This window comes from Adiantum capillus-veneris, chromosome 5 (genome assembly GCF_014529385.1).
Source record: "Adiantum capillus-veneris isolate H3 chromosome 5, ASM1452938v2, whole genome shotgun sequence".
Taxonomy (NCBI): Eukaryota; Viridiplantae; Streptophyta; class Polypodiopsida; order Polypodiales; family Pteridaceae; genus Adiantum; species Adiantum capillus-veneris.
In genome coordinates this window covers 127,781,508-127,787,980 of record NC_140935.1, presented here as the reverse complement: position 1 = coordinate 127,787,980, position 6,473 = coordinate 127,781,508, and the positions used below count along the sequence as shown (strand labels likewise).

The 6,473-nt window shown below is 39.7% G+C and overlaps 2 pseudogenes; one reads left to right on the top strand and one right to left on the bottom strand.

The window, feature by feature from the left end:
• Positions 1 to 1,440: 1,440 nt before the first annotated feature.
• On the top strand, positions 1,441 to 2,952 carry LOC147458086 (uncharacterized; annotated as a pseudogene).
• A 1,085-nt stretch (positions 2,953 to 4,037) lies between these two features.
• On the bottom strand, positions 4,038 to 6,048 carry LOC147458085 (uncharacterized; annotated as a pseudogene).
• Between the last annotated feature and the right edge of the window lie 425 nt (positions 6,049 to 6,473).

Below are 6,473 nucleotides of genomic sequence, written 5' to 3'. Positions count from 1 at the left end.
AGACTTAGTGCTGATCAAAAGTTTACTCTCAAGCGAAAACCCTAAAGGGTATTGCTAGGGTCATCTACTCATGGTATTCTGCTAAGGGTTTGGTGGATGATAACCTAAGAAGGAAGCTCAATCACAGATGGGGCCTAAATTGGAGCAGAAAACAATGGGTCTATAGGTTTTGTTGCATATGGGCCTTTCCCCTGGCCATCAAAGTCAGTTTTCTACTATGGTTAATTCTTCACAAAGGTTTGTGGGTCGGGGATACTGCTAGAAATCTCTTAAACCTTCCTGGACTCTGTCCCAGATGTCAATCTCAAGTGGAAACTATTGAACATCTCTTTTTTTATTGTCCTTGTAACCAGAAAAGTCTGGCTTATTTACAACAAAGTCTTCAAATTGTTCACCCAGCTCTAATTACTGCACAAAATTTGCTTCTCGGCATCTGTAAAAATTTGGACATAGCCCTTTGGAACTTGTGGAGGGCTTCTTATCTTTGGAATGTCTGGCTCTCAAGGAATTCAACTCTTTTCCAGTGTGTTAAAGAAGACCCTTACTTCTCTATATCATGATATTCAGACCATAAATAAGAAAGACCTTTTTAGGTTGAAGCTCCTTCAGACACATTGTTTAAGGTCTTCAGAGAATCCAGTTGGCAACGATGGGCCTTCTATTCTATTTTAATTGTACTCTCCCCAGAGGTTACTAATGGCCTCTAGTAATTTGTAACTTCCCCCACTCCCCTCTTTCGCCCTTGGTCCCCAACCCCTACTATTGGGATTTGTAACTCTTTCAATTTTTCTTCTCATTTTAATCTAATTTACTACTTTTCTGGAGAAAAAGACACTCAAAAGGTAATGCAAGACATCTAATAGAGCAATAAAATTTGTTGATTCTTGGCATGTCACTATGAGTGCAACACAGAAGTAGATTTGCGATTGTCATAGCAAAAATTTTGGGTCCCCAAAGGAGTACCCAACCACCCCAAGAACAGCAAATTGATGCACACGAGGCTCAAAATTTCCGCAAACACAAATGATGATGGTGCATACATATGTGTATGCTATGGGGGGCACCTTTAAACTTAAAGAATGACCTTTTACTGACACCCCCATACTCTTATCAGGCAGACCGCTCAGTTAGGCAGGGCTGCCCCTTAGCCCCTCTTTTGTTCGCCGTCTCTGCTGATGGACAGAATTGCCTCATTAAGGATAGGATGGAGCTAACGGATGGGGATTCTCAGCAATGCCTCTCTCAGTTCGCAGATGATACCAACGCCCTTCTAGCTAACGAGCAGAACACCCTTAAGGAGTTTTGGAGTTGCATGGAAGTCTTTTGCACTGCCTTAGGTTCAAGAATTAACCACTCTAAGACAGGATTCCGCCAAGGGGAAATTCCCCTCCCCCAGTGGCTGCTCAACTCAGGATGTAAGATTATCAAGGAAGGCTCAATCTTCCGTTTGCTAGGCATTCCTATGGGCTTCGGAGTAACTCTAAAGCAAAGATGGGATTGGACCATCCAGAACTTCAAAAGCAAGGTCAATCGTTGGGTTGGCTTTCAAGGTTCACTAACACGCAGGGTGATGGTAATCAATCACTACTTAACAGCTTACATCATCTTTTTCCTCGCCTGTTGGAGGCCCTCTGACTCTCACCTTACTGAGGTAGCCAAAATCTGTCGCAACTTCTTATGGAGTGGAGACCCCACACAGTGAAGACCTCCAAAGTCCAATGGGATTTCTGCTGTGTGCCCAAGAAGCTAGGGGGACTTGGAATCCAGAATCTCCCTCTCATAGCAACTGATCGAATGGCCATGAGAACCATCATCAGAGCCATGAAAAATCCAGAGGCAGAATGGGCTGTTCTCATATTTCAACAGCTCGACGCCTTCCACATCAAAGACCAAAAGAAATGGAGGAATCTCTCCACTGGCACAATAGTCTTCAGTGACCATCCAGTCAAAGCAGCCGGATCTGACCTCGTCAAGTCTCTTTGGCTTGCATGGGAGAGACATAAACAGCTGATCAAGCCCAACGTGCTATCCAAACTCAGCCTCTCTCTCACCTCATTTGACTCTATATGGTGGCCCAATAAGAACTTGATAGGAATCAGTAAAGATGACACTAGGCAGGCCCTCTCGCTCCACAACAAGGGCGTAGCGTCCTGGCATCACATCTGGGAATCGGCTCAAAAAAGATGGCTCTCAGACTTGGATCTCTCCATTCAATTCTCCCTCGCTCCTTGGGAAATTTCCTTCTCATCAATGCTGGCTCCTACAAGGTTTGTGTTGGCACAATGGAGTTGCGCTGAACCGCCCCCCTCCTCTCATGCCTGCTCCCAACCCCTCTCCCCACGAGGTCATTAACCGGAGATGGAAGGTCACCCTCCAGCCCAAGCAATGGTCTTTTAAGTTTGCGAAGTTGTGGACCAATCCCTCCACCCCTCCGAAGACAGCCTTGCCGAGGAGAAAGCTCGCAAAGCAGGCAAAGGCAACGGTCTCTGCCCTAGATGCAAAAGAGTAGTAGAAGACCTTCCCCACCTCTTTCTTCACTGTCCTTTTAACCGCCCTATTTGGGCACCAGTTGTCAAGGCTCTAGGAGCCCCCCCTCTATTAGGCGACAGTAATAAACTCCACACCTTAGCTTGGAACCATGTTAGAGCCGAGTTCATGTGGCTGATTTGGAGGCAGCAAAATGGCTATTTGTTTGAAGGAGCTTTTCAGATTTCTTCATCGAGAGTATTTTTTGATGATGTTCATCTTCAGGCTCAGAGGATCTCAAAAATAGAATGCAGGATCTACCAGCTGAAGGCAAAAATGTTAGAAAGCATCGCCCAACATTACGACCGGCTCACAGTTGATGAAGGCAAGAGAGAGTAGATCACAGAAGAAGCTAAAGAGGACCTAGAGAGGGCTAAGGAGTTGCTTGAAGCCATCCAGGTTGAGATTGATATCCTCCCTGAGTGAGTGGATACGCCTTGTTGGAAGGTCCCTAGATTGGGATTATCTTTGTAAGACTGTTCAACTTAGATTGTACATTTAACTCTTAGCGACCTTACACTAACCCTGTCCCCAGGTCTTTTGTAATCTTCTTTGCTTTCTTAATATAATTCACCTCGCGCTTTTCTGGCAAAAAAAATAACCAGCACGCATGCTTTATTTTCTGAAAAAATCTTACGGTGATCACTGGTGATTCGTCTAGAATGGGCCTTTTTACTTTAGGCCAACCACGTAACAAGGTAGCCCTATCATTGGGCGACATTATAAAACAAGCTAGCTGTCCTTCACTAATTAACTGTCCGAAGAAGTCATTCCCAAATATTGTGGCGATGGAGGCATCCGCAGGATATGTTTCCATCCATGTCCACTTCCTCGCCTTCCTTCTTCTTCTTCTTCTTCATTCGGGCAGTGTACGAGCGGTGGCTGTAAACGATCTCTCTCTCTCTCTCTCTCTCTCTCTCTCACTCACACACACACACACACACAAGGACTTTCAAACATGTTCCTAGATAGTAAAAAAAGAGAATTCCCCATACTATTTACTAGGTAGAAATGAACGTAAGTAGGAAAAGTGCAAACTAGGAAAAATGGAACATTTACTAGGTAGTCTACATAGGAAATTTTCCTCTCCACATCTTCCTATATAGAAATAATTCTCTATGTAGAAAATTATTTTCTATATCGAAAAAGCGGCTGTCAAGCCGACACCCATACCATTTTACTATGTAGAAAATATTGTCCATATAGGAAAACATTCTTACGTAGTAAATATGGCACTTGACAAAATAACCTTATTAGACTAACAATAAATGTGGCCTTTTTTATTTGCTAATTCCAACCCTGTTTTATCTACCAGTAAATAATATGGAGAATTCTCTTAATGATTTTGAATACTTAAGAGCTAGAAATCATATTTTATGAAGAAGACAATTAAATATTACATAAACAAAGACACCGTAAGAAGACTTCTTAATTCCAATCAATTGCAGTTCACAATCACATCACTTTTTCATAATTTAACGAAATCTAGAAAAAAACTTATGTTGAATTGTTTAAAAAGACACAATGTCCACTTCATCAAATGTCAACTCGTGACCAAGTTGTCTTCTCAAAAGCACTCTCTGCGTAGAAAGCAACCACTCCACTAAGCTCTCTCTCATCTCATCCAATGTGAGTATCCTCTTGTTGTCTCTAAATGTAATCTCCTCCTTCCTAATTTTGAAAAAACTAGCTTTCAAAACTAAGTACATATCCTCTATTGTTTGAAGATCAAAATACTTTAAGAGGATCGTCTCCTTCTCTTCAACAGTTAGAAGGAGGAACACCTGCACAAAATCAATGTTTGTTAGTCAAAGATTCAACACATCAAATATCCAAAGACATCTTCTCGTAATAATAGAAATGAATGATGATGAAACGATAAAAACTTACTTTATCATGGATTGTGACATTTGATAAACAAGAAGAACCATCGCCATTGACATTTTCAACAAAATCCATAGTACTGTCATCATTGATGTTACCAATATCCTAGAACAAAAAGATATATAAATTACAAGTACATATTAAAGTAGAACATTAACTAAATTCTCTCTATTAAAATACCTGTCTCCTCTTTTTATTTGATAAGAGCCTTGGCTTTTTACAAGTCGTGGAGTTACGAAGCTTCTCACTCATCTAGAAAAACATAGCAAATATAAACATAATAAAACAACGAAGTGTATCGATAAGAATGAGTGTACATATATAGGAGGGAGAGGGAGAGAGAGAGAGAGAGAGAGAGAGAGAGAGAGAGAGAGAGAGAGAGAGACTACATAAGTAAATGAGTGGAGAGAGAACTATAGCTAGTGGTATACTTGAGATTATGACTAGTATATGACTTAAAGATATCCTCATGAGTGATTTGTTCAATACTTTGGAAAACCTACCTTCCGTTCTCTATTGCTTTTGCGTATACTTTCATCATCTTGTTGATGCACTTGCAAAGACACACTAGTAGGTTTGGAAACCAACTATAACAACACAAAAAAACCCTCTTAGAACTTATCAAGTTATGAACCATGCTTTAAAGCCAAAAAATAGAAATCACCTGTGATGTCTCCCCCGTCTTAGGAGATGGGGCATAGCTCTCACTCGTTTTAAGTTACCATTTGTGAGCAACAATACAAAAGATTGATGCTCTAGACTATTCTCGAGTTCAATATCCAAGTTTTCCAAATTCTAAAAGAAGAAAGAAAAAAACATTAAGGAGTATAGCATGTTGAACATATCCAAGTCATTGCCTTAATCTTCTAATACCTCATCATCGTTTGGAGTATCGATCTTCTGAGTCTCCTTCCAAAGCAGATATAATTCTTCTCTCTAGATTTTATAGTAAACAATAAGTAGACAAATTAAGTTGATTTAAGTATTACATGATCAAAAATTCAAAGAATAAAATGATACTAGCCATAAGAAATAAACATAAGTAAAGTGCATGTTACCATGGTTGTAGGAGTATTCTCATGTCCACTCCCATTGTGGCTTTCTTCTTCTACAATCGCCACATTTAGATCTAGATTTCCTTTCTTGGGATCATGTTCTCCTTCTGAAGTATTGGAAGCAAGACATACCTTTCAACAAGCATAAAAATCATCAAACATAATGAAATATATAATAATAATACCAAAGAGTTGGAAAGAGTAATACTTACAGGCTTTGAGGTTTTTTTCTTGTCATATATACGTTCTTTGCGACTGTGCATAGCTAATGACAAACTGATAGATATCCTCTGATGCCCAAGTGTAAGCTGCATCTTTAAATTCAAACTTCCTTTGTTTTCTTTGATCAATGCTTTAATCTTCTCTTGCTCTTCAAGGTTATGCAGCAAATCACTCACAAAAGAGTAATCTTTGAACCATTTTCTTACATCCTTATAATTTTGTAGAAATGTAGGATAATGATCCTATTGTAGTACACCTCTAAAATCTTTTTTCCATAAAGCCTGCTTGGATCTCTCAATTTGGGCTCAGGTGGACAAAAGATATCAGCGTATGATGGGACAGGGCGACCATTTTGTGCCATCGAGCACTATGACAAATGAAGTTATAAACCATAAAGATGTAAAAAATACGTAAAGATTACAATTGGATTTTCTTAAAGAGAGCTAACAAAGTATTCCTCAAGGTTTTGAAAAGAAAAGACTTAAAAGTTTAGAACAATGATTATAGTTACATCATGATTGTAAATGACACTATCTATCAAAAACATAACTATCAAAGATGATTCCAAAATATCACGTGTTACAAACAAACTTGCAACATGCATGGCAAAAGCATAATATTATTGTCTTTCATTATTTTCTTTTTTTTGAGAACCTACCAACCAGAAACTACTGCAACACAAAGGGATATATCTTGCCAATTAGGATCTTTGACTCCCGCCTTCCAAAGTTGCGCGCTACTTTGTATTTGGAGAAGCCTTGTGATTCGCACATTTCTTCTTTCCAC